This window comes from Urocampus carinirostris, chromosome 18, assembly GCF_059441175.1.
Source record: "Urocampus carinirostris isolate Australia breed hairy pipefish chromosome 18, RoL_Ucar_1.0, whole genome shotgun sequence".
In the NCBI taxonomy this organism is placed as follows: Eukaryota; Metazoa; Chordata; class Actinopteri; order Syngnathiformes; family Syngnathidae; genus Urocampus; species Urocampus carinirostris.
Genome location: NC_142366.1, coordinates 281,794 through 307,730, shown reverse-complemented (window position 1 = coordinate 307,730; position 25,937 = coordinate 281,794). Strand labels below are relative to the sequence as shown.

The following is a 25,937-nucleotide window of genomic DNA, read 5'->3' as shown; positions in this document are numbered from 1 at the left end:
ATTTATTATAAAAGTCATTTAATCAATCAGACATGAATGAATCCATGATATGCATGGGCCATACTGACATTAAGGGTACAGTGTGTATAATTTGACCTCTAGATGATACTGTACTGTATTGTGTAGTACAACTAAATTGAGTCCTAAAAAGCACAAGGAAGAATACAAACGACGGAGACTCAAAGTGACCTATATGCACCATTTTTCTTCCCATTTTCTCTGCCAAGTTTTTTGCAAGGAAAAAACTCAAGAAAGGGGAAAGAAGAGAGAAAAAAGAAGAAAGGGGAAAATAAATGATTAGTTTGATTCAAGAAGAAAGAAGGAAAAAAAGAAAGAAAGAAAGAAAGAAAGAAAGAAAGAAAGAAAGAAAGAAAGAAAGAAAGAAAGAAAGAAAGAAAGAAAGAAAGAAAGAAAGAAAGAAAGAAAGAAAGAAAGAAAGAAAGAAAGAAAGAAAGAAAGAAAGAAAGAGAAAGAAAGAAAAGAAAAACAATAAATTTAAAAAAGGAACAAAGAATAAAAAGTTTTAAATACAATAAAAAAAAGACAGGTTTTAGGTCAACAATGATGTCAGCTCCTTCTAGGTGAGCCTTATTTCATGTTAAATAAATGCCGCTTGGGAGGCGAAAGAGGCGGTTATTTTCTGTGAGCTCAGCTAAAAGAATCATATTCCATCAAGGTGCTGAATTCGAATTATTAACGCTTTTGACACCGTTTTGTCATTTGCGCATGCGCTCTTTTGACCGGAAGTCAAAATTTGTTTACGGATCTTGTAGTGAAAGTCTTCTTTCCTTTGACAGAAGAAAACAACAGCAAAAGGTCAGCGTTTTACATAATATATATATTTTTGTAACTTGTACCTTTATTTAGTTCTGTCCACCCACAAGAAGTCCTCGTAGACTGTTTTTACATTTCAATTATTTTGATTGGGTTTCCTCACTTGAATGCCATTTTTGATGACACGTCTATTAAAGTTGCATGATGTCGCTTGAACTATTTTTAAATATTTGTTTTTGTTTGTGTATTTTTCAATTATCACCGCACGGTTCATTATAGGAGTATTTAAAGTAATTGTTTGATAAATCTGCCATTATTAAATGCATCGTTATTTAATGCAGCGTTTCTTCAATTTTGAAAATCTGATTTTACGGCGAATTTATGTGTCACATCAGATGTGTTGGTGTTTAATTTTTTTTATAATATATCATTGCTTTTAATGAAATACTTTTTTAAGTATTCATTTGTATTCAAACAGCCATCCATCATAACAAAAAAAATGTATTTTTAATAAAACTGTTGCTCTCGTGTAGGTGTGTTAAAATTATTTTTGCTCAGGGGCCACATGGTAGAAAACTCACTGTCACGGGGGCCGGACTAGTGAATTGATGGTACAGTTAATTCGAGCGGGTCTAATGAATGAGCTGAATGAGGCTGCTATCATGACTAAGCCAGGAGATGGCAGCAGAGAGCAACAAAGTTTCAAAATTTGTACTGCACATTTAATTAAACGTCAAAGCGAATGACAGATATGTATTGTTTTGAAAATCCCATTTTCTTTCTATTCAGCGCAAGCTGTCACATCATGAACGAACATTTTCACATAAACACACCCTTGCTCGAAAGTGTCGCCATGTCCAAACGTGTGGGTACCACAGTGTATCTGAAAATGGAAAATTGCCAACCTTCTGGTTCCTTCAAGATCCGCGGGATTGGGCACCTGTGCCAGCAGGTATAAATGAAGTAAGACATAGATCATGATCACAGAAACACCGTTTTATATTTGTGTGCCCCTTTATACAGCAGACATCACAATCAAAAGGCTTTGTCTGCTCCTCAGGTTATCTTTTCTTTTTCATATTTTTAATGTTTGGATCGGTCGAATTGTTGAGGAGTCACGTGACAATTGATTTCAGGTGGCAATGCTGGAATGGCAGCTGCCTACGTTACCCGTAAAATGGGGGTGCCAGCCACTATTATAATTCCATCCTCAACACCTCAATTTGTTGCTGAGAGACTCGAGGCTCAAGGTGCTACCGTCAAGATTGTAGGCAAAGTAATGGTTTTTCTTTTCCCATTCTATAAAATGTGCACCTATTTCAACAATTTTCTGTTATTAATGGATGTGATTTTCAACCCAGGACAGTACGTTTTATGAATCTAGCCCAGGTGTTTTGGGGGATAGGGGCGTTTTATATTATTGTGTTTTGGGCATTTCCAGTCCATGGGAAGCTCATTTCCGACTGTTTTGACAGCCGAGTCACCTCTTTTAAAACGGCATAGATTCTGGACGCGATTTTCAACCCAGAACAGCAAGTTTTATTAATCTAGGCTTTATAGTTTGGGAGGTGTTTTTATATTATTGCGTTTTCTGACTTTACAACCTGCGGGAAGCCTATTTTTTGATGACTATGACAGCCAAATCACATTGTTTTGAAACAGCACAGAACTAAAAAAATGTGGACTTTTAACACTTTTCTGCATAGAATAGATTCTGGATGTGATTTCAAACCCAAAAAAAACAATTTTTATTAGCCTAGCCCTTTATTGTTTGGGAGTAAGTACATTTTTGTATTATTTAGTTTTTGGCGTTTTAAGCAAACTCATTTTTTAAAGTTGTGACAACCGAATCACTCTTTTTTTAAAACGGCACGGAATAAAATTTGAGCACATTTTTAAACAAATCCCTGCTTAAAATATATTGCGAAGTAATGCTTTTTCCATATCAGTTTAGATCTCAAGAAGTTGTTTGTGCCCCTTGATATGATAATCTACGAAATCCCTAAACAACCGCAGGTTTGGGATGAGGCAAACGCCGAGGCTCTCAGGCTAGTCCAGACAGAAGGACTATCCTTTGTGTCTCCATTTGATCATCCCTTGATATGGTAGATAGTCATCACTATTTCAAACGTAACTGCCCAGAGCCTCCAAATTCGTATTTTACAAATGTTCTTTGTCCTGCCCGCACAAAGGAAGGGGCACTCGAGTGTGATCGCAGAGGCTGCAGCCAGTCTGGGTCCAAATGTCAAGCCCGGAGCAGTGCTGCTATCTGTGGGTGGAGGGGGGCTTCTCTGCGGGGTCGTCCAGGGCCTGAAGGAGGCGGGCTGGGTAGACGTGCCTGTCATCGCCATGGAAACCGTTGGTGCAGACTGCCTCAATGCTTCACTTAAGGCTGGAAGGATCATTACCTTGGATGACATCACCAGGTTGAATTAATTTTCTAGCCCTGTTGAATTATCAAAAAATCTTCAAAATCAAAAGTAAAAAGTTTAAAGGTATTCCCAAACAACACATTTTTGTTTCAATTAGGCACAGAACATGTAGTGTTCCTCCCCACAATTATGCAAATATATTGCAAAATATTCCATGCTTGTGGGACCTGAGACATGTAATCTTAAAATTGACCCATCTGCTGTAGGGCTTTGACGTCATTCAAGGAACACGACACTTTCATAAAGTTTGAAACAATTAAGAGAACATGTGAAGCATCTCTGAAACAATCAATGACTGTAGTGAACAGTGATTACATACGGCTCATTTCTGCTTCAAGCAATTGGAACTTTGCTTACCCTGGCGGTGGGGGTCTCATGACTGTTTTGCGAGATTTGCATCCTCCGACCTGCAAAAGCTACATAATTAAGTTTACCTGCTGCCATTAAAGCGCCCCTTATTGGCCTTCTCCTTTTAGGTAGTCAATTGTGGCTTTTTGTTTGTGTTTTTTGCAGAATGTGTCGCAGTTGCTATAGTTCCATCCAGCTAGCTCCCGGTTAGCATCAGGGCTGCCGAGGACTTCCTGTTTTGTTTGCTCCCGGTTGGCAATTGTTGGCTGAACACAGTGTGTTGTTTGGCCAGCTAGCTTGGCGTTAGCGCTGGTTTTGCCGTGTCCCTCGCCTTATTCCTGGCAGGCTTCGCATTTGTTGCTGTAGACATTTTTATTTGTCGGCTCCCGGTTAGCCTGGCTGCTCACTGCCTCATTTTTGGACAGCCGGCCTTTCCTTGATCAGTCTCCGTTAGCCCCTGTTAGTAGCTTCGTTGTGTTTGCTTGCCTAGAGACCTTTTTGGCTGCTTGAACTTTGTTGCACCACTTACTGCTGTCACTTGCGACACAACTCCTAGGCATTCTCCACAAAAACTAACAAAACATTGCTTGAAAATCTTATAGCATCTTTGACAAATTGCCACATACTCAAGTCAAGTCATGTTTATTTGTATAGCGCTTAATCACAAGGAGTTTCAAAAGGCTGCAGAGACAACAGACTATTGCAAACTACAGGCTATTATTACACAATCTGATCTAAAACCTACATGACGGAGGGAAAAAAACTCAAAAACCACAATAGTCATAACACAAAAGTCCAGGATGTCATTCGCCCACAACACCAAAACTGGATATCGCTACCATCAGGGCGCAGATACAAAACAATAGGATTTAGGAAGGAAAAAGCGTGATCTTCTCTGCCATTACCTTTTAAGCAACAGGCTCCGCTGACCCATCCAATCAATGTCCCACTGTCATGTATGTTTTTTAATTTGCTGTTTTTTTGTGTAGTCCGTGGAAGTGAATTTCCATAAGGGGACCAATAAATTAAATCGAAATGTAACATGCAGCACTTGGCCTGGCAAGAAGACCTCAGCAGTCATGGAAGCGGAGATGTTGCCGCACAGGACGTTCCGCCGCAAGTCAGGGTTCTTATCGTCCTTTAGGTTGGAGATGCAACTCCTTAGAGGCGCTTAGTACTTTACATCCGTGGAATTGATATCCTCAAAAATTTGTGGGCACCAAAGCACATTTACCGATATGATGACTGGCTCCTATGTATACCTTTGTTCATCACATGACGTCACAGCTCAGGAATTCAAAGACGAGACAGTCTTCAAAACGCATTATTCCCGAAAATAAAAACAGTCACTATTTTATAAGATTTAAGAATTTATCTTACCTTTAAAACTACCGAGGACTTTGGGTCATATTAACCTAACCAGTACATTTTTCTTGACCCAAATTGGGTTACTTTTTTCCTCAGGGTTTTTACAGAGTAGGATCAAAGCAAAAAAGGTTTACCTTGGTTGTGTTCTTGCGCTACTGACCTGGACATGTTCAATGACCGCATCAACCTATCTTTGCATCAACTAAAGAACAGATATGTTGATATTCTTAAGGGCACAGTAAATGTTCACATTGTATCCAAGATTTTTACTTGGATAAATTCCCTGATCAGCTGAGTTGAAATTGCCCCCCCCACCCCCCCCTTTTTATGACTGCCCAGTGAAGCCAAAAGTCTTGGAGCAAAGACCGTCTGTACAAAAGCGTTTGAATACAGTAAGAGCAAGGAGGTCACCATCATTTCTGAAGTGGTGAGTGACCAGCAGGCGCTTCACGCTATTGAGACATTCCTGGGTGAGCTTCCTATTTAAGGCCATTCAAATGTTCTTGTGAGGTCGGTGACAAGACCTGTGTTGTTCGCTTTTCTTAGATGAAGAGCGTGTACTGGTGGAAATGGCATGTGGAGCGACTCTTGCAGCCATCTACAGCGGAGTTGTGCACCGCTTACAGGCTGAAGGTAAGAGTCCTCTTGCTTAGAAATTGATGTAGATATCATACACATGTTGCATTTATAGATTTCATTGGCTCCCCTATGTCAAAGTCGAGGCTCAAGGGCTGGAAACGGTCCATGACAAGCATTTCTACTAGAGGTCGACCAATTATTGGGCTGGCGGATTATTGGCACCGATATCTGGGAATTTGGCGGATATCTGCATTGTTTTTTTATTTTGTTTTTTGATTATTATTAGGTCACAGATGCAGCCGTCTGAAACTATCTCTCTTTCTCCTACAAAACCTCTTCCCTCCACTTTGCACCCTCGCCTCCCCACTGCGCACCCTGCGCTTTCTGATTGGATAAGCAACCCGGGGCGGAGCCACTAAAGCAGGAACTTTAGAGCAACGGCTCTGATAACTCGCCCGGACATCTCTGTGTCGGTGATGTAAAAGCATGTTTGAGATTAGAAGCGTAAAAAAGTGTAGTTAACTTAGTTTAGAGAGGAACGTTTAAGTGGAGACTGATTTATAACCTCTTATCGTAACATTAGTATGTCAATCAGGTGAGTGTGCTTGAGAGAGAGCAGAAAAAGCACGCTAAAGTTAAAGTAATTAGTTCTCATACCATAACATTAGTTCGTCAATCCGGCTCTAAAACAAGAGAGGCCCACACTTTTCCATTCACCAGCTTTGTTGAAATTTCCATACACTTTTTGTTTTAAGTTGATTGGTTGAATTGAAATTTGTATTTATTTATTTACAAAAAAATGGCAGCTATTTAAGTTTTTATGTACCTTTATACAAGTTGACGCTAAGCCTTATTACAATTCCTGCACTTTTGTTTTTGGTTTAAGTAAAAGCTTAGTCATGTTAGTTGTGTTGACATTCTAATTGATTTACTTTAAAATATTTCAGAACGCTACTAAAGCTTCATTTAAATTTATAACAAATGTTCTTTCTTTTGTTCATTATTAATAAAGTCATATGTCATTTTTTAAGCTTTTACAACAAACAAATATGGTCTTTAAATATCGGTTATCGTCCTCCTCATACTACTCATAATCGGTATCGGTATTGGCCCCGAGAAACCTAAGATGATCTAATTACATTACTGTATCATACACCAGGAATCATTGAGCATTCTTTTTACTGTACGATACCCTTCCATTAAGAAAGTTAAGAGATTGTTGCTATCTATTATTTCCAACCAATTCTATTTAAAAAATATTTTTCAGTTGCGCAAATAATAAAGAAAGTGTTATTTTTTTCTTGGTAGGCAATTGGCTCGCTTTCTCTAAAATAGAGACTATGGACGACTGATTGCCCCTGAACAAAAATAATACACTGCAAAAATAAAGCTAACTCGCCTATTTTTATTCTGAATTTGACAAATATTCAGAATCTCGTAAGACCATATTTAATTTTAGCTTTTTGCTGTTATCTTTAGTATTTGTATCATCTAATATTGCTTCAGGAGTCGACTAGGACACCATAAATGACTAGCTATGCTTTAGCAGCTGACATCGCAAACTCTCTCACTAGCTTAAGGGGTTGTTACCTGCAATTAAGACAATATTAGCAACTAGCATTAACGGTTTCTTTCATTTAATATTCCTGTTATAGGGAGTGTCTTTTTTTGTGCCTGTTGAAAATTCAAGATTACTGACAGAGCCATAAGAAAATGTGTAGGTATTGCTTTGTTTATCTGATTATATTTCAATAAATGTATTTCTTAAGTAGATTTAATTAGGTTCACTAGACCAGTGTTTCTTAAGTGGTGGGTCGAGACCCAATAATAGGTCGCAGACCCGTTTGCCTTGGAAAAAATAAAGCTAAGAAATAAATAACTGCGGGTCATTTAAACTCATTAACAGTAGATGGCGATAATTTGCTGAAAATGTGAGTTGGCAACCACCATTATGCAGATAATATCATTATTATATCATTATAATATTGAAGACAAAGCTACTGAAGTGAAGTGTTTTGGATTTAATTCAAGGGGCATTGTGTGTTTTTTAGCACCACCTGGTTGTAAAATGTTTTAACGCATTTTAAAACAAAACAATATTGATTTAAAATATGAGCAAAAATGTACAAACGAGGTCGAGAAATTTGTTTGACATAACATGAGGCTCACTTATAGATAGCCTGATTGTCTGCCATTTTGCTGCTAAGGATAGCCCCAATAACAAAAAACCTTGTGAAAGGCAAAAAATAGTGCGGTTTAGTCACTATTAGTCTCTGTGATTGTAGCGCCCGTTTTTGGTTGCACTACACAATACAGCTGTGTGTAGTGGTCAAATAATACACACTGTCCCTTTTAAAAATGCAGCTCATTAAGTGTTAAAGGAAATATTAGGACTTGAAGTTTTTGGGGTTTTGATGTTTATTTTGTTTTTGTAAATGTGTTCTATTTGTGGTTAAACTGCACAATTGAGGTAGTTTAAGGTTGTAGTTGGTGTTGAAGTTATATACCATTTTATACACTGTTTTATTCCATTTATACTCAAAAATACTTGTCCTAAGTTTGACCTAGGCCTTGAGTGCAACTCTTCAGAAGGGTATCGTAAACCGGATTTCCTTTGGAATGTGTATTTGGTTTCCGTCTGTGCAGATAACAATGACTTATCGCCTCGCCTGGGGGCAAGGGCGATGACCTATCACCCTTCTCCCAAGCTTCAAAGGACTACTGGGAAATTTGCATCCACAGCTTGGTCATGGGGCATGAACATGTGTTATAAAAGTGGGCAACCCTGGAAGCCCCTGTCGTATTTCTCTACACACAATTGTAATTTTGGCACAGGCAGAAAGACCAATTTGTTCAACTCTTTGATTCGGCTAAATAAATTGATATGTGGACCATATTTGTCGTACGGCTGATTAAATTTCTCCGGCTTTTGAATGTGCTCCAACTGTAATAAGGGTTTAGACACGTGAAGTGTCTTCGGAGTCAGATTTCAGTTTAATAAATGTTGAAACCTTACAGTGTACAGCTGCTGAGCTCTAATGACTTTTGCTTTCTTTGAGGTCGTCTGCCAGCTGTCTTGGCCCCTTTGCTTATCATCGTGTGCGGGGGCAGCAACATTGATGCGCAGCAACTCTCCACTCTGAAACGTAAACTGGAGAATTGAGCGGACGCAGGCTAGAGGTGATTGAACAAAACACTAAGGGAGTGAGTATAAAGCACATCCTAGTTTTAAAGCAAAACTTCATCAAGCAAGTAATTCTACTTCAGCATGTCATGTCTTCATTGGCGGTTTGTTCTCAACGTCTGCCTCACTAGAGGCACTGGGTTCAATTCCAGCTACCAGCCACCATTTGTGGAGTTTGCATATTCTCCTCACGCATGAATGGGTTGTCCCTGGGCACTCCGGTTTCCTCCCACGCTCAAAAAACGTGCATGACTGTTGGTTGGATGACTTCAAACTAAATTCAAAGTGAACTCAAACTGAATATAAACTTAGTGAGTCATTTTTAATCAAGGTTTTAGTAACTCCAGTTGACAAAAACCCAATAATGTGTACAAAATCTGTCCAAAAATAACAAAAAAATTATATTTTTTTGTAGACAATAAATTATAATATTCACCAATTGTCAATCTAATGCAGCATTTTCACAAAACATCTTTCACGTCAGTCAAAAATTAAAAATGATTTACCCAATTATAATGTTTCAAGAAACAAGAAAGATGAAATAGTAAAGTACTACCTGAAAAAGCGGAAAAAAAAATATCTGTGTTGCGCAAGCAATAATTAACGTTGTTGTTGATATTAGAACAAAAGTTATAACTGACATCCATTTTAACGGATAGTAAGCACCTCCTAGTGGTAAATAAAACGTAATTAAAAATTTGAGATGTATAACAATAATTTTCTCTCTTTTGTTTTTTTCTTTTTGTCATTTTCTATTTTCCTCTTGCTCCTTTCTGTTTCTTTCTTTCTTTTTTTACTTCATTTTTTTTTTAAACTTTTTTCCTCTTTTTTTATTTTTCCTTTTTCTTATACTCACCGTGTTTTCTTGCTCTTTTCGTTTTCTTCATTTTCATATTGCTTTGCTTTTTCCCATTTTCCTTTTCTTCTTTCATTTAATTTTTTTAATTTTCCTTTTTCTTCTGTTTTTTCTTTTTGTTTTTTCGTACTTTCCTTTTTTAACTTTCTTTTCCCACTTTTTTCCTTTTCCTTAACCCACTTTTCCAGGCAAAAAGTGAAAATTGAAATGGTGCGTTGGGTCACTCTGATTCTCTGTAGTTTGTATTCTTCCTTGTGCTTTTTAACAATACAGGGACATCTAGTGTTCAAATATGACACACTGTCCCTTTAACGATGCATTCTGTTTAGGGTTTTGTGTTTTTCTTACAAGTGTGCAGTTTTAGCTTGTTGTCACATATTAAAAGAAATCACAAAACACCTTATTTCTGTGATAAGTCATGTTTTATTTAGCTTTATACACAACAGGAAATTGTTCACTGTACAATCTGAAAAGTACATGGTGTCGCACAAGCAATACACTACATTCTTGACACTAGCGTCTCCTAATACTATTAGGTGTTGTGATAATAATTGATAAAATATATCTTTTTAAAACAAACCACACGTCCTACATTTTATATGCCTCGAAAAAATAGATTTGGTGTATTTCACTCTCCAAAAAAATATAGAAAAATATGTACACGGGTGTAGTTTTTGTCACAATATGATAATTTAATTATATACTATTATCAAATCACATTACATAAGAGGCACATGTGAAGACTGGATGGCCTATCCACCTTCATTGCTGAGCTTAATGGTCTGAATCTTAACAGGTTCTGTTTATGAGCTGTTGCCTTAATGGTGAGAGTTCTCTATTATAAAGCTATTGCAAATACTAAGCACGTAATACATTTGAGAGTAGAAAAAGTTGCCCATCAATGTAACATTAGGAACATTTGGCAACTACATTTGAAAATGTAGGAGAAATTAAACACAAATAGGAACAGAAATGTTTCGGCTATTTGATAGAATTTGTCATGTCATGTCTTACATATTTTTGTCATTGCTGTTTTTATTTTCAGAGGACATTAGGGGAGGTGTAGAGTGATGCCTTGAACGCACAACCACCCAAAACCACCCAGGTTGCCAAAATGAAGGACTCGGGCCCCTGGGATTGTAGAAGTACCAGCTCAATTTACGGAAACAATGTCTAAAAGAAAGGAACTAAAACTGATTTTGAGAGTATCAATCCCCCCATCTGGACAGAACGCTTTGTCTTTGTCATGGTTTGGTCCCTGCAGTCCCTTTTTTCTCCAACAGACAGCGGCTTTACCCCATATTCCCCTCCTCCTCACGTTTCTACTTCCCAAGTGTTTGCTATTAGACATTCAGCCACCTCCACTATAAATACCCTGGGCTCCCACTTCACTTTGCTGAACCCTTTTGATTCCTGAAGACTTTCACTTGCTCCAACGTCAAGCTTACTCCCCCATGACCTCCTTCTTTAATTCCGTCCTCGTTCACCTGTTTCAAGACCTGCCACACAAACCTCTTTCCCCAACTCCCTCTTTGTCCCATGATTGTCTACTCAATCCATCTTTCTTAAAAGTAGTCCCAAATCTTCACATTTAGATTTTTCTTGAAGTCACTGGGATGGTTTAAAAGCTCCTCTGTAGCAAGGCCCCAGCGATGAAATGAGATCCGCCCGTAGTTTATTAGGGCTCTGGATGTTGTGGACATCGAGGACAGTACCTTTTGGATTTAAAGACTGGGTTGGTGAGCCCCCTTTTCAAGAAGGGGGACTGGAGAGTGTTCTAAACACAGGGGAATCACACTTCTCAGCTTCCCTGGGAAGGTTTATTCGCGGGTACTGGGGATGAAAAGTCGAATATTTGATTCAAGAGGAGCAGTGTGGTTTATCGTCCAGGCTGTGGAACAAACGACCAGCTCTCCACACAGCAAAAAGAGTGCCGTTCTCTTCTTGGGTCAGGGATGAAATTCTTCCCCAGTATTTCAAGTATCTCGGGGTTTTGTTCAAGAACGAGGGTCAGCATGGAACGGAAGATCGACAGACTGATCGGTGCAGCGACTGCTGTCGTGTGGACCCTGTATCGATCCAATGTGATGAAGAAGGAGCTGAGCCTTGGATCTGAACCAACTGACTTGAAACACAGAACATCTCTCTCCCTCTTTCTCTCCAAGATGAAGTACTTTTGTGCAACCACAAAAAAAACCATAACTGCCGATTGGTGCTGCGATTCAAAAGCATTAAAACACCTCATAGAAAATATCTGTCTGATTAGCTTTTACCTTCCACAATACACCCACCACTTTTTCCAACACCAAAGTATCCCTCACATTCCGATGTCCATCATGTTGAAATATTTGATTATTGACATTAGTTTGAATAAATGTAGTTTTATTTTCATCAATCATTTTGTGTTTGTCTCAGTCGGATGCGGAGATTATAATTAATGCGATTGTTACATCCCGTCTCGATTACTGTAATGCACTACTCTCCGGTCTCCCGAAGTCCAAAATTAAGAGCCTTCAGCTGGTACAAAATGCTAAAAGCGAGGCTTTTAACTAAGACCAGAAAGTTTTATCACATTACCCCGATTTTAGCTTACCTGCATTGTTAGCTTAAGATGTGATTTTAAGGTGCTTTTGGTATTATACAAAATTATGCATGGACCTGCTCCCTCATATTTTTCAGATTTAATTTTGCCCTATGTTCCGGTTTGGAGCCTTCGCTCTGAAAATGCTGGTCTACTAGTGATCCCAACAGCCAAGAAGAGATCCGCAGGTTCGAGAGCGTTCTCCATTCGGGCCCCAGTGCTGTGGAATGCTCTTCCCCCTGAGATCGGATCTGCAACCTCAGTGGAACTGTTTAAATCTAGGCTTAAAACACACTTTTATTCTATCTATGAATAACCTATATTTTATGTTGACAATATCTGTGTATTATTTTTTATTGCAACATCCATCGCAGCCTGGTCATCCTGAAAGGGGGATTACCTCATGTGCGGTCCCTTCTCGACGTTTCTTCACTTTCCTCATGTTGAGGTTTTTGAGTTTTTCCTTGCCCCCGTGAAGGTTTTAGATCAGGGGATGGTGTAATAATAGTCTGTGGTTTGCAATAATCTGTGGTCTGTGCAGCCCTTTGAGACACCTTGATTAAGGGCTATACAAATAAACATGACTTTACTTTGTTTTTGACAAAATTAGTAAATCATCGTCAAATAAATGAACTGGGAATTAATAAATAAGTGTTGCTCCTTGATAATTTCATCTCATTTATAGAGTGAATGTTTGGCATCATCCTTTGTCAATATGAGGTAACTGGTAATGGCCCACAGAAATGCTAAAACTATTTATTTCTTAATCCAAAACAAAAATGCTATTACTGTTAACATGAAAATCTGAAAATAAAAGCATTCGGCAATGACAAAAATATGAACTAAGATATCCCATAACATCAGGGGTGGTAATTTGAAGCTTTGCCAAGTACTTGGATTTTTTTATTACTCCTCTATGAAATACTTCACTCTAAGTCAAAGACAACATACTACTATGCAGCTCAGATTAAAATTGCAGGAGCCAAATGGTTTTGGTATTCTGAAGAAAGATATACAAAAATAGTTATTTTAAAATAACAAAACACAAATAATCTGTTATTGTTCAGAGAGCCTTTTCTATTCTGCTGTAGCTGAATCATTTTTGATTGTTTTTGAAGTATAACAGGGACTACACCAGGACAGTTGTCGATTCAATTCCATTGAACTTTAAACCAGGTTTTTTTTTCTTCTTTTGTGAGAGTACAACCTTTTAAAGTAATTTGTCTTGAGTTTCACTCTGCATCCGGTCTATTCCACATCTTTTAGCTGCAATGAGAAGTGATGCATCTCTCTTCTGTGCACGGATTGTGGATGGGAGGTTTAGGCCAGTGAGCGTTGTCTGGGTTTTATCCTTGGATATAGCTAGAAAGAAAGAGAAAGTGAAGAGTGCATCATCATATTTAAATTGGAAATCAAACGTAGAGATTGAAAAAATATACATGATACAACACTCAGCTGTTAAAAAATAGGGGCCTGTCAAAGGCTGATACCATGCAGTGTCTGGGACTTGTTTGCGGACACCTGTACCTATATGTCCTTCAGTTGAGGCTTTTTTGGCTAATGCCTGTGACACTAGTGCAGTTTTCCACTTATATCCATTTTATTATTTCATCATCATATTATTCATCTAGTTCAGATGTCGGGAACCTTTGTGACCCCAAGAGCCATGATAGCAAAATATTTGGACTTTTTTTTTTTAACCTTCATTTTTTTCATAAATATTGGTTACTAAACCAGGTGCAAGCAGAGTTATTTTGTAAAAATGTTACAAAATACTGCAACAGAGATACAACAGGGATACTGACGGCGCAAGACAGAGAAGAATTTGCTGCGTCCATGGCTCCACCCAACCCTACTGCTCACCCAATGAAATTGCTCTATGTGCTTGGCTGTTTTCTTCTGGCTGTTTACAGTTTTTGTGTGGGTTTTCGTCATAAAGTGTCTCAACAGTGACCGGAATAATTGAATGAGCTTCCACATAAAGTACTTCTTAGTGACATACAGTCAAAACTGGGTCCGTTGGTGTGACACCTTGACTGTAAACTAGTAGGAAGTACGGTGTTTATATACTGGACCGTACATTCCCACCCTTAGTGTCTGGTCAGCTATGCATCCACTGGAACACATGATTAGCTTACTGCATGATATGGCGTATTGAAACACTATAGATGAGATTTTCATGATCACAATTTTATCCACGAGCCATACGTACTCATTAGCCTTAAGTTCCCAATCCCTGATCTAGTCGTTATGCTGTCTGATGATGTGTGTAGTTCAGTAAAGTATTTATTTCTGTTTGTGTTTATCTGATGTATCCTCCAGCCATTGTAAATCCTTGCTTTTTTGAGTGATCTGGTATGGAGGTTTGTGACTTTTACCCCATGGTTGAAAAAAGCTTGATAGGTAATCTTCCACTAAATTCATAGCATCTGCTTTCAAACTTCTCCCAGGTCTTATAAAATACCGCCCCACCAGTTTTACAATGTTTTTTTGGTGGACGTTGTCTTTTTAACAAACTGAAGGATTTTATACATTTGACTATAAGGGATTTTGTACGATCAAATACAAATTACATTTATCGAGTGCAGTGAAGATTTTCACTGAGTGAGCTTCAGGTCACGCCGTTCCGAATGCGAATGTTTTGTTTAGTTCCGTTGATAACAGGACTCTGACGGAGGAGGCCAGACGCACAAGGACAGACATCGCGTCCCTCTTCTCCGAGACGGTGGGGCCACGTGGGGCCTTTTCCTGACACGCCCATGGGAGGAGCCCGCTTGCGGAAAAATCGTGGGCCGGGAGAAGATCGGAGAAGATCAAGGGAGAATTGAGAGAGGAGGCTCGATGAAGACTCAAGCGACACAAATCCGGCTAATTTGATGGAGTTCACTTAGTTAATTTGTTTAAGAAATTAAATCTGCCCCCGTGTGAAAATGTCGGCTATTCATGTCCATCTTTTCCCAGAAAGAAACGAGCGCGCATTGTTAGGTGGTGTTTGGTTAATGGAGTCAGATAACTAATTCAAACAATTTGGTAAACGATACATTTTAATATTAATTCCTAACAAAACCCAGAATGTTTTCTTTTCTGTTTCTACTTTGTTTTATTCTAATAAAATCCTCAACTCAACTGTTCTCCCCAGCTTTTGTTTTATTTGTGATGAAGTCTTATTGAATCCAGATTTTTGAATTGGACAAGCAGATGATTGGATTATCATTAACAACCTTAAATATCCGGACATGTCAAATCAAATAAACCCATACAAAGTCATTAGTTAATGGCGTACCCCCAGCAGGTTCCTGGGAACATAACCTTCACGGTCGTTGAGTCGAGCCCACCACCACTCTGTTTCATGTCGTCGCGACGTCGCAACACGGTGAGTGCGTCCCCTTCGCTGAAGTTGAGCTCATCGGCTTGCTGGGCTGTGTAATCCCACAGCGCGTAGACTAAGCCTTTGTTCATCACGCCCAACTTCTCTTGTATACCTGCCACAAAAAGGATAATGCTTTTAACTGTTAACAAATTGGAGTGTAGTACATCAATGTTGGGATTAACGCGATACAAAGGAATTGCTCTTCTCAGTAAGGAGTATTGTAACATGTTGATAAACAGTGGTGGGTATAACGTCGTTATAAATCAAAACTTTACGTAACAACAATTTTTTAGTAACGAGGTAATCGACTAATTATTATTTTTAGGCCGTTACAAGGCCGTTACCATTACCGAAGGTCATAGGCGGTGCAATGCTTTGGATGAATTAAGACGAGGCGTGTTTCGTGTCATTCACACAACAAGTAAACAATAACATACAGTGGTTAACATAAGGAGACACACCGAACATGCTCAGTAACTATGTGGTATTATGGGTAATGCAGTACGTATGTTATTGAGCACATAACATCACATAGGGGGATTGGATAGTCACTTATATTATTTTACTGTTGACTTTGTTGTCCAAAAATATTTGAAGTGCAGTTGCCTATTTCTACTTGACTAATCTTTCAGGTTGTGAGAGTTTGATTCATTGATTTTACACTGCAGTGTTAAACACACTTTATATTGTTGAACTGTTTACTTTTCTTGTCTGAAAATACGTGTCTAATGTCTATTTGAGCAGTTGTCTGACTAGAAATTGTGATTTATTCTAAAGAGTAAAACTAACTTTATATTGTTTACAGTTGACTTTTGTTGTGAACAAAACACTTAAGGTACAGTAGGCTATTTCTACTTGTTCAGTTGTGTATGGGTGGGAGAGATGGATTTAATTAATTAACCTTACTTTATATTGTTTACTGCTGATAGTTATATTATGATATTTTACGGTTTTAGAGAGTCGGCTTATATGCAGCTTATAGAACTTTCAGAACAACGAGCTCCTTTTTGGTGTCAGTAATCTTGGGGTCTCTGAATTACTTTATAGATGAAGTAACTCTAAGTAATAACTTTTTCACAGTAACGCGCCTAACACTGATTACATGTAATGATTGAACAGCTAATTTTGGCTTACGTTTGCTTAAATTTTCGATCGTACTTACCATACAGGAACTGAGAACACTGAGAGAAGCCTTCCTCCATTTCTTCACATTTGTCTGCTGCTGTTTCTACATCACTGATTGTTTGGGCGAAAATGGCAGCCCCCGATTCAACAAGCATTTTACAGAGGTGGACGCTGTTACATGAAGCAGCACAGTGCAGGGGCGTTCTGAAGAGAAAGAAACCAGTTAAAAGGAGAGAAAAGACTCTTCTTAAACCCGCTGCCCAGTGGTCAATTGCAGCTTTCAAGATGATAGTTTGAGCCCCTGCCCTTGGAAAGTAAAGGGACAGTGTGTATGATTTGACCACTTTATGTTGCTGTATTGTGTCCGGACACCAGGGCAGACGACTCTGAAAAGTTGCCTGCCCAGCTATAAAGTTGCCTGCCCCATTTTTCATAACTTGAAACACAATAAGACGACTAATCGCAAAAAAAAAAACGTTGTTGCAAAGTATTAAAGATTGCAACCAAAAAAGAGTGCTAAAAATCACAAGTAAAAATACTACAGAGAATCAAAGTGAGCATAAAGCACTATTTTTCTTCTATTTTTTTGCCCAACATTTTGCAAAGAAAGTAAAAAAGACAGAAAAGATAGAAGAAAAACATAGTATTACCTTGCAGCCCAAACTTTAGCTCCTAGCCCTAGCTTCAACAACTAAACCTATTTTGGAACTGTACAATCAGTTAAGAACCCTAGTATGGAACAGATTGTGAACACATTATTTGAAGTACAGTTGCCCATTTCTACTTGACCGGTGTATCACGTTATTAATTTATTTTACACAGTGTTAAACAAACTTTATACTTTTGAACTGTTTACTTTTGTTATGTGAAAATACATGAATCACAGTAGCATATGTCAACTTGAGAACTTGTCTGACTAGAGATTGTGGTTTATTCTATAGAATGAAACTCACTTTATATTGTTTTACAGTTTTGTCGTGAATAAAATACTTGAAGTACAGTAGGCTATGTCTACTTGACCAGTTGTCTCAGGTTGTGAGAGGTGGATTTGATTTATTAGACTCACTTTATATTGTCTGCTGCTGATTTTCATTTTTTTATATTGTTTACTGTTTATTGTTGTTGCACTTCAAGTGTAGGACAAATATTTTGCTGGTAAGGTGCAATACATTTCACAAGGTTCTGTAACACAACTACCTGTCTGTTCTTCTCCATTCAAATGACTCGAATACTTATCAGATAATTTTAGATTATTTGACATCCAACAACTCCTTTTTAAAGTAATGGAAAGAGTGTATTTCACTGGTAACTGGTTACTTAAACTATAGAGTGATTCAGTAATTAAATCACTCTAGGAGTAGTGATTAACTAATACTGATTACTTTTTAAAGTAACGCGCCCAACACTTATGCTAATGAAAACTATATTATCAAATGTGTGCAGTCATTGTACATTACAGCCGGCCATGAAGTCTTTAAAAAATGAAACCTCAAGCTGGGAATTAAATCTTTTAACATTTTTGGACAAGTGGTGTGCGTCATGTTTTTTATTTTACAATTTAAAGAGTGTGCTTTAACTAAAACCAAAAAGGTTTGAGAGACTGCAGTACAGCTGTCAGTGCCGATTGAGAATGCAGGAACACATGTTTAACTGAATAAAGGTACAAACCATCCTTCACTGTCTGCAGCATTCACATTTACTCCAAAGTCCAGCAAGAACTTGACAATATGGTGGTGACCAGCACAGACGGCATTGTGAAGAGGAGTTATGCCTTCATCATTTGGCATACTTGGATTTTCCACCTTTAAGACAGGAAAAAACTCTTACATTTTGATTGTTTTTAGTTCCAGGGTTGAGTGCTTTGGCATTTATCACATAAAGGTACATGCACAGGGGCATGCATTAAAAGAAAATTGGCCATTACAACCCAACCGTTGACAAAGAAAATGTGCTTTGGATCAGAAATATTGCTTTGCTTGAATTATACAGACCACAAATGTTTCTGAAGGACTTCGTTTACGATAATCTCAGACCACACGTAGGTTACGATTGTTTAAAGGCACCCCTTAATCAAATGAGAAAAGTCTCTGTGGTGCAATCGGTTGGTTTGGCTGTTACCTGAAAGGTTGGTGGTTCAATACCACCCAGGGTGGAGCAATTTTAAATGCCACTGTGCTCTAAATTAAGTCACCGCTGCGATTGAGGATTCAGTTCACGATTGTTTAAAGGCACCCCTATACATATAAAGACAAGTCTCTGTGGCGGAAGAGGTTAGTGTATTTGCCTCTTAACTGAGAGGTTGGTGGTTCAATACCACCCAGGGACAAGTGGTTGAAATTACCATTGTCCTCTATATTATATGTATTGCATTTAATTTAAGCTGCCAAATCGTTGGTATGTATATTTGAGGGCTGGGGGAGAGAAAACCCTAGTTCATTTTTTGTTCGTCACAATTTGTCTCCATGTCCACAGCTCAGAAATAACCTTAGTATCAGAGATTTTACACGAGTTCTTCACAAAGTTCTAAAATTTTACCTGGTGTTTAGGAAGCATGATTCCCTTCTTGTCTCTGTGGCGCAATTGGTTAGCGTGTTTGGCTGATAATGGAAAGGTTGGTGATTCTATCCTACCCAGGGACGAGTGATTAAGATACCACTGTGCTCTAGATCATATGAATTGCCTTTCTCTTAATTTAAGTCGCCAACGCATTTAAGGATTCAGTTCAAGTTTGTTTGACGGCACCCCTATTTTCACCAGGACAAGGCTCTGTGGCGCGAACAGTTAGCGTGTTCAGCTGTTAATAGAAAGGTTGGTGGTTCAACGCTAGCCGAGGATAAGTCGTTGAAAATGCGACTGTGCTGTAGTTGAGATGTATTGCTTTCCTTTTAACTTAAGTCCCCTACGTGTATGAAGATTCAGTTTACGAATGTTTGAAGGCACTTTTTATCTAATAAGTCAAGTCTCTGAGGCGCAATCAGTTAGTTCTGCTCTTAGCTCTAAGATTGGTGGTTCAGTCCCACTCAGGGCAGGCGATTGAAAATGCCACTGTGCTCTAGATCATATAAATTGCCTTTGTTTTAACTCAAGTCCCCACGTATTTGAGGATTCAGTTCACGATTGTTTGAAGGACCCCCTTATTTCCAACAAGGTACGTTTTAGTGGCGCAATTGGTTAACTGCTTAGCTTTTAGCTGAATGGTCATAGGTTCAATCTCACCCAATGAATAGTGATTGATAGTGCCAGTGTGCTTTAAATAGAATCTTGCCTTTCTTTTAACTTTGATTGTCAGGGAGTTTAAGGATTCAGTTCTCGAGTGTTTGAAGGCACTCCTAAAATCTTTGAGACAAGTGTCTGTGGTGCAATTGATTAGCGTGTTAGGGTATTAACCAAATGTTTGGTGGTTTAATCACACCCAGAGACGAGTGGTTGATAATGCCAATGGGCTTTGAATCAGATCTATGGCCTTTCTTTTAACTTTTGTCGTCGCCACTGTTGAGGATTCAGTTCACGATTGTTTGAAGGCACCCCTATACATGACAGGACATGTCCCTCAATCGATTAGCGCGTTCGGCTGTTAACTGAAAGGTTGGTGGTTCAATCCCACCCAGGAATGAGCAATTTAAAAATGTTCATGTGCTTTCAGTCATGTGTGTTGTTTTGCTCTCAACTTCAGTTAATCATGACATTGATGATTCGGTTTATGAGTGTTTTAAATACCTCATAGTTATAACAGAAATGTATGGAGACAAATTTCTGTGGCGAAAATGTTTAACGCCAGGCTTTATGAGTTTGGTGGTTCAACCCCACCCAGTCACATGTGTTCATACACGCTAATGTGCTTGAGATCAAACATATTGCCTTTCTCTTTCCTTGAGTTTATTATGCCTTTAAGGATTTAGTGCATTAGGTTTATGTAATTTTTTTTAAAGTCCCATTACAACCCACCCAGGGACAATTGATCAACAAAGCTAATGTGGTTTGGATCAGAAATACTGTTGTAACACAAACAGCTTTTTAATTCTTAGACTTAGTTTATATCACTAATGAATGCAAAAAGTTTTTGTGGGGCAATTGGTTAGCATGCCTAAATCTCAACTGATTATAGCTCAGGCCCACCCAGGGATGACTCAGAGCCCGGTCACACAGCTGTTTGCGTCTGTATCGCGGGTAAAATTTTGCGTTTTTTTTTTGCCCGTGGTTGCCCGCGATGGAAAATGCGCAAAATTGGCCAACCCGCTGTTCATCGGTGGTATGCCCGCAAAACAGACGCCGGCGACTGTTCCGCTTCCTTATCGCGTCATTTCCGCGTCATTTTCTCGTGTGGACCACGGGTATAAAAGCTCCCGAGCCGGTGTTGTGCCCAAATCCGACTCCTACGCAAAAGACATAGTTCATAGTGTTTTAAAGCACTCATATTAATTCTAAAACAAGATATTGTGGCATAAGTGGTTGGCGTATTCGGCTATCAATTGAAATCTTCGTGGTTTGACCTCTCTAAGGGACAATTGCTCTACAAAAGCTATATTCTTTAAATCAGAAATTTTGCTGTGCTTTCAACATTAGTGGAGGATGCTTAGAGGATTTAGTTCACTTTTTTTTAAGCACTCCCATTAGTACTAAGTCAAGAATTAGTTAACGCATTTGGCTGTTAACTGAACGGCAGCAACAAATGTTTCTGGTCCAGGATTGAGTGCTTTGGCATGTATTGCATGTCACGTGTGCATGAGGCATGCATTAAAAGATAACAGGAATGTTTTCCCTTACAACCCCAGCCAGGGGCGATTGGTCAACAAAGCCAATGTGATTTGGATCTGCCTATCTGCATGTTATGTTGTTACTTTTATCAGCCCGGTTCAGGTAGGAACAAACCCCCAAATAGATGAAAAAAGAAGTGTTTATTCGAGCATGTCTAAGAAATACAGACACACAATATGTTACTCTGCTGCTATCTTCTGGCTCAAAGTAATGATTGCAGCCTCACGTTTTAAAATGCCTCACCCCACCTTTAAGGTTTTCTTTTTGAACATTCATGATCTTTATTTGTATTTCAGTTTTGTTTTTAACTCACCTAACACCCTGTACTGGTAGTACACCACTTGAGTCATGATAAAACAGGTTTGGTTCAAGCAAAACAAGACAATATTGTGTGTTTTACCTCATATATAATTCTCTGGACCAGATCAAACTCTCCTTCTAATGATGCGTCAAGCAGCAGAGCAAGAGGATTAAACTTGACTCTCAGCCCATGCCCCGTGCGCTCAGATGAAGGCTTTTTCAAGTTGGATCGTTTCACCTGATAAGAAAAACAGATGAACGTCTGGATAACAAAATCTTGAAGATGAATTAGTAAACTTGATAACACAATCACAAGTCATGAACACAGAATACGGGATACAGTAAAAGGGGTATTTCTCAACCCTTTGGGAGGAGAGGTCAACTCTTGGTTAAAACATCTTTTGTGTATTTTACCGCCACCCGTAGAAACAAGTTTATAAGGTCTGATAAGAGAGAATGTCTGCCCAAGGTTTTTTTAAACGTTTAAATTATCAAGACAGGTTACAATGTAAACTAAATTGACAATAAACACTTCAAATCCTTGAAATCCTTGAAAATGCTTTGATTTTAATGTTGTGTTTTCAAGAATAATAAGTATTTGGTGGAGTTTTTGTAAACTCTTGACATTGTTGCCAGGTTTCTCATCAAGTCTGCTTAAAAATAATGCAGACAAGGCTCTCTGGTGACTGTGCTTTGCCATTAATTTTCTTCTTCCCTAACGTAAGCTGGTACTAGCTTGTCATATTAAGCGCCATTACCCCCTTTGCACAGGTACATGATACGCCTGAACAGGGGACTATGAATCGTGCATTAGTGCAAGGATTAAATATCAAATATGGATTTATTATGGGGCATGCAAAAAATTTAGGTAGCATTAATGTAGCGTTTCCCAGTGGTAAATTGTAACGAGAAGACCGTCGAGCAATTGAAAATGTAAGCTACATATTACTGCCATTTTTACCTAACACTTTGTCTCAAAAACAAATATATTCAAAACGCACTAAAGGTCTAAAAATGATAAGTCTTGATAAATGCAAGATTAAAAATCGCATATGTTAACCGCAGATATATATTTGTGGCTTTGCGAAAGATATGATTCACACCATTTCTTCTTTTAAAGGTACTGGAGAAATTGGTAAATTGACTTTAAAAGTATTACCAGTACTTTCTAAGGAAGAAATCCAGGGCCAGTCAAAAAAGTTGTTTTTGTCTTGACTTCGATGACTTTGTGCTATTTGGAGTTGTTCCTATCTCTAACCTGTGATCTCTTTGTGTCAATGGGCTGCTATAAACCAACATGAATTCTGCCATTCTGCTTCAACAATGCATGGGCAGCTTTAGCACGTCACACATGTTTTCAAACACGGAAAGGGCTCTACAGGTGATGGGTAATAATTGAGTTCAGAAACGAAAACAAAAAAAGAAAGTACTCTATGTATAAAAGCATAAAAATTAGCCAAATTCTGACTCATTTTAATGACATTGATTGCTTCGAAGAAGAGTGCATTAATTCTTCATATCTCAGAGACTGTTAATCTTTTGCTTTTTGTTATTTTAATCTAGGGTTTCTTTCTCCGTGTTTTGCAAAGGATCTGTTTCCAAATTGTTTAAAATAGAAGTGTACATAGTTTTTTTGTTTTTGTTTTGTTTGTATTGTTTATTTATTTATAGCAATGAAGAGTAAATATTCTTGACTTTAATTTTATTTTTTTTGCATTTTCAGGGATTTTGTGTTGAAATCTGTTCAGTGTGTAAAAAGCTAAAATTGTTTTGTATTTTACAATTGTTTTTGTAGATCTGTGAATATTGCAATTTATATTGCATGTGATTTTCAGGGATTCCCTGAAAACCTTTGAAATTACTAATTACAAAAACATTTGCCGCACAATGTTGTTTTATAATTCATAATATGTCATTTAAAAACAACAAAAATCTGAAGAGCAGTTTGGTAGCCAAAAGAGCCGGTTTTCTAAACATAGTTGTCCCCTGTGTGTGACCTGTAGGGGGTGGTGACGCTTTACATGACAACACCATAAAGACAAGCCACGAGAGAAGGCGTGTCTGCATCATTTTCATGCAACTAAAAAAAAAATCTTCATTTATTGCGTGGCCTACGGAGTCAGACATGTTTACAAACACGGCAACGGCAACAATTTTATTCATTTTCAAGCACTTTACCCAAAATTCAAGCATTTTCCTGACCTTTAAAACACAACAATAAAAGTCAAGCATTTACAAGGATTTCTAGAATCTGTACAATCTAGCATCCGTATGAATTCTGGTACTAAAAGGGGGCTGTCGCAAAGATTTTTGGGGAAAAATATATGCAAGTGTTACAATGAACACTCATCAAGGTTGTATCATATGTAAATCACTACAATTACCTCCCCTTTTGACATGGGTGCTCCAAGATATGATCGTTGCGTGTTACCTTGGGCTTAGAAGGTGGGGCCGGTGATGACAATGAAGGGGAGGCCTGACTTTTGACACCGTTGGTTGAACGAGAACTGCTTTGATTGTTGTTTTTCTGATCTTCGGATTTCTCGGGTGTTGAAGATGGGTTTGTCTGTGGTAATGGAGACCCATTCTTGATCGCAGCTCCCCTGGTGGCAGTCTCGGTAGCCGTGGCAGGTGACGAGCGGCGGCAGTCTAAGTTTAAGTTTTGAACTTCTGCGTCCTCTGTTGCTAAGCTGCCGTGCTTTTCACCCGTTTCAACAATCCTTTCAGCTGGATGGAGATTGTCTCGACGAAGATGAGGTGGTGTTTGCGGCCCCGGGTCGAGGCCATCCTAAAGTTCCAGGAGCTGATCGAGGAAGGGAGCTTGTGGAACGATTCCCTGCCCCTTGGTGGCCGGTGCTAGGGAAGGTGCCATAACCCGATGACGGATACTGGAGACATTGATAAAATAAGAAAATCCTCACATAATTGGCAACCTTGATTAATGCACATTCGTTGAAAATGGATGCTCCCTTATCTCTTATTTGGTATGAACAAATAAGCTTATTTTAAGCTGTCAGCAATAACGAGAAAAAAACTCAAATCCAAGGGTTGCGCATGTTGAGATTGGATTTTTTTGGGGTTTTTTTACTCACTGCAAGCCAAAAAAGAAGGGATCCTAAAGTTTTTCTGATTTTGTATTATGCACGGAGAAGAGGATGCGAGCTTTCCCTGTTGTGATGTCGTGATAATTTTCATACCACTCAAACTCATATCCAAAGTTTGTCTATAAGTCAATAACCAGCGGACATGCACCTTTAGCCGTTGATGGGTAAGTACTGTAAATTTCGGACTATAGAGCGCACGGGATAAAAAGTCGCATGTGCAGATCTAAAGGCCCGGTCACACAGCCTTTCACGGGCGTATCGTGGCTGAATCACGGCCAGAAATTTCTGCCCGTGAGCAAGACGCTGTTGGATGCTTTGAGATCGCGATACAGACGAGATACAGCAGTGCTTTACACGCGGTAAGAAATTCATACGCGGTTGGCCGCGCGAAAAAGTTTTGCGCTGCTCAAAACTTTAGACCACGGGTAACCGCTAGGACGTGCTTCGGCCGCAGCCAAAACGTGGTTACACGTGTGTAGGACGCGAAATTTTAGCGGGTAATCGCGGGTGGAGCACGGTCATAGCAGGTTTGTTCTGCGCCTGTATCGCGGTGTTATCACGTGCATTTAGCGTGTGTACCGCGTGTAAGCAGGGTCAAACGCAATGCAGCTGCGGTTACCCGCGATAAGGACGCGGAACAGTCGCCGGCGTCTGTTTCGCGGGCATACCACGGGAAAACAGTGGGTTTAGCCAATTTTGGCACATTTTCAACCGCGTCTGCTTCACGGGCAGAAACTTCTGGCCGTGATTCAGCTGCGATACGCCCGTGAAAGGCTGCGTGACCAATGCCTTAAGAAAGAAAATTTTTGTCAAAGCCACACCGGATTTTTAAGCTGTAGGCTTGAGCAGCCATTAAAATGAACTCATCTATGTTGATTTTTTACAAATTTAAAAAAATTAGCATGGAAAGGTCAAGTGCGGAAAAGTTTAACATTGTGCTGCAATCAAGCCTTTAACAATCCTGTAAAATTTGCTTAAAATCCCCGTCCACGTTGTGAATTGAATGCTGCTCCTGAATTGTTTGGAGAATGTGGTTTTGTCCCAAACTGAAATAATCACTGCAGGTGCTACTAAGATTAAGTAATCTGAGTTTGGAACACACAGAAATAGAAGGTTTTTATTTTTGCCTGAATTCATTTTACAGCCTGGATAAGAGTGTAA

General features: G+C 38.8%; 2 pseudogenes across 2 annotated transcripts; one reads left to right on the top strand and one right to left on the bottom strand.

Moving 5' to 3' along the window:
- Positions 1-789: 789 nt before the first annotated feature.
- LOC148347950 (serine dehydratase-like) lies at positions 790-11,936 on the top strand (annotated as a pseudogene). The gene is made up of 9 exons (XR_015847542.1): positions 790-816; positions 1,564-1,834; positions 1,911-2,050; positions 2,791-2,879; positions 2,967-3,200; positions 5,262-5,392; positions 5,469-5,555; positions 8,561-8,681; positions 10,587-11,936. The product of XR_015847542.1 is annotated as a serine dehydratase-like (transcript).
- LOC148347949 (apoptosis-stimulating of p53 protein 1-like) lies at positions 9,792-24,254 on the bottom strand (annotated as a pseudogene). The gene is made up of 6 exons (XR_015847543.1): positions 24,104-24,254; positions 21,773-21,910; positions 18,286-18,419; positions 16,655-16,821; positions 15,406-15,604; positions 9,792-13,484 (listed from the first exon to the last, which is right to left on the bottom strand). The product of XR_015847543.1 is annotated as an apoptosis-stimulating of p53 protein 1-like (transcript).
- Between the last annotated feature and the right edge of the window lie 1,683 nt (positions 24,255-25,937).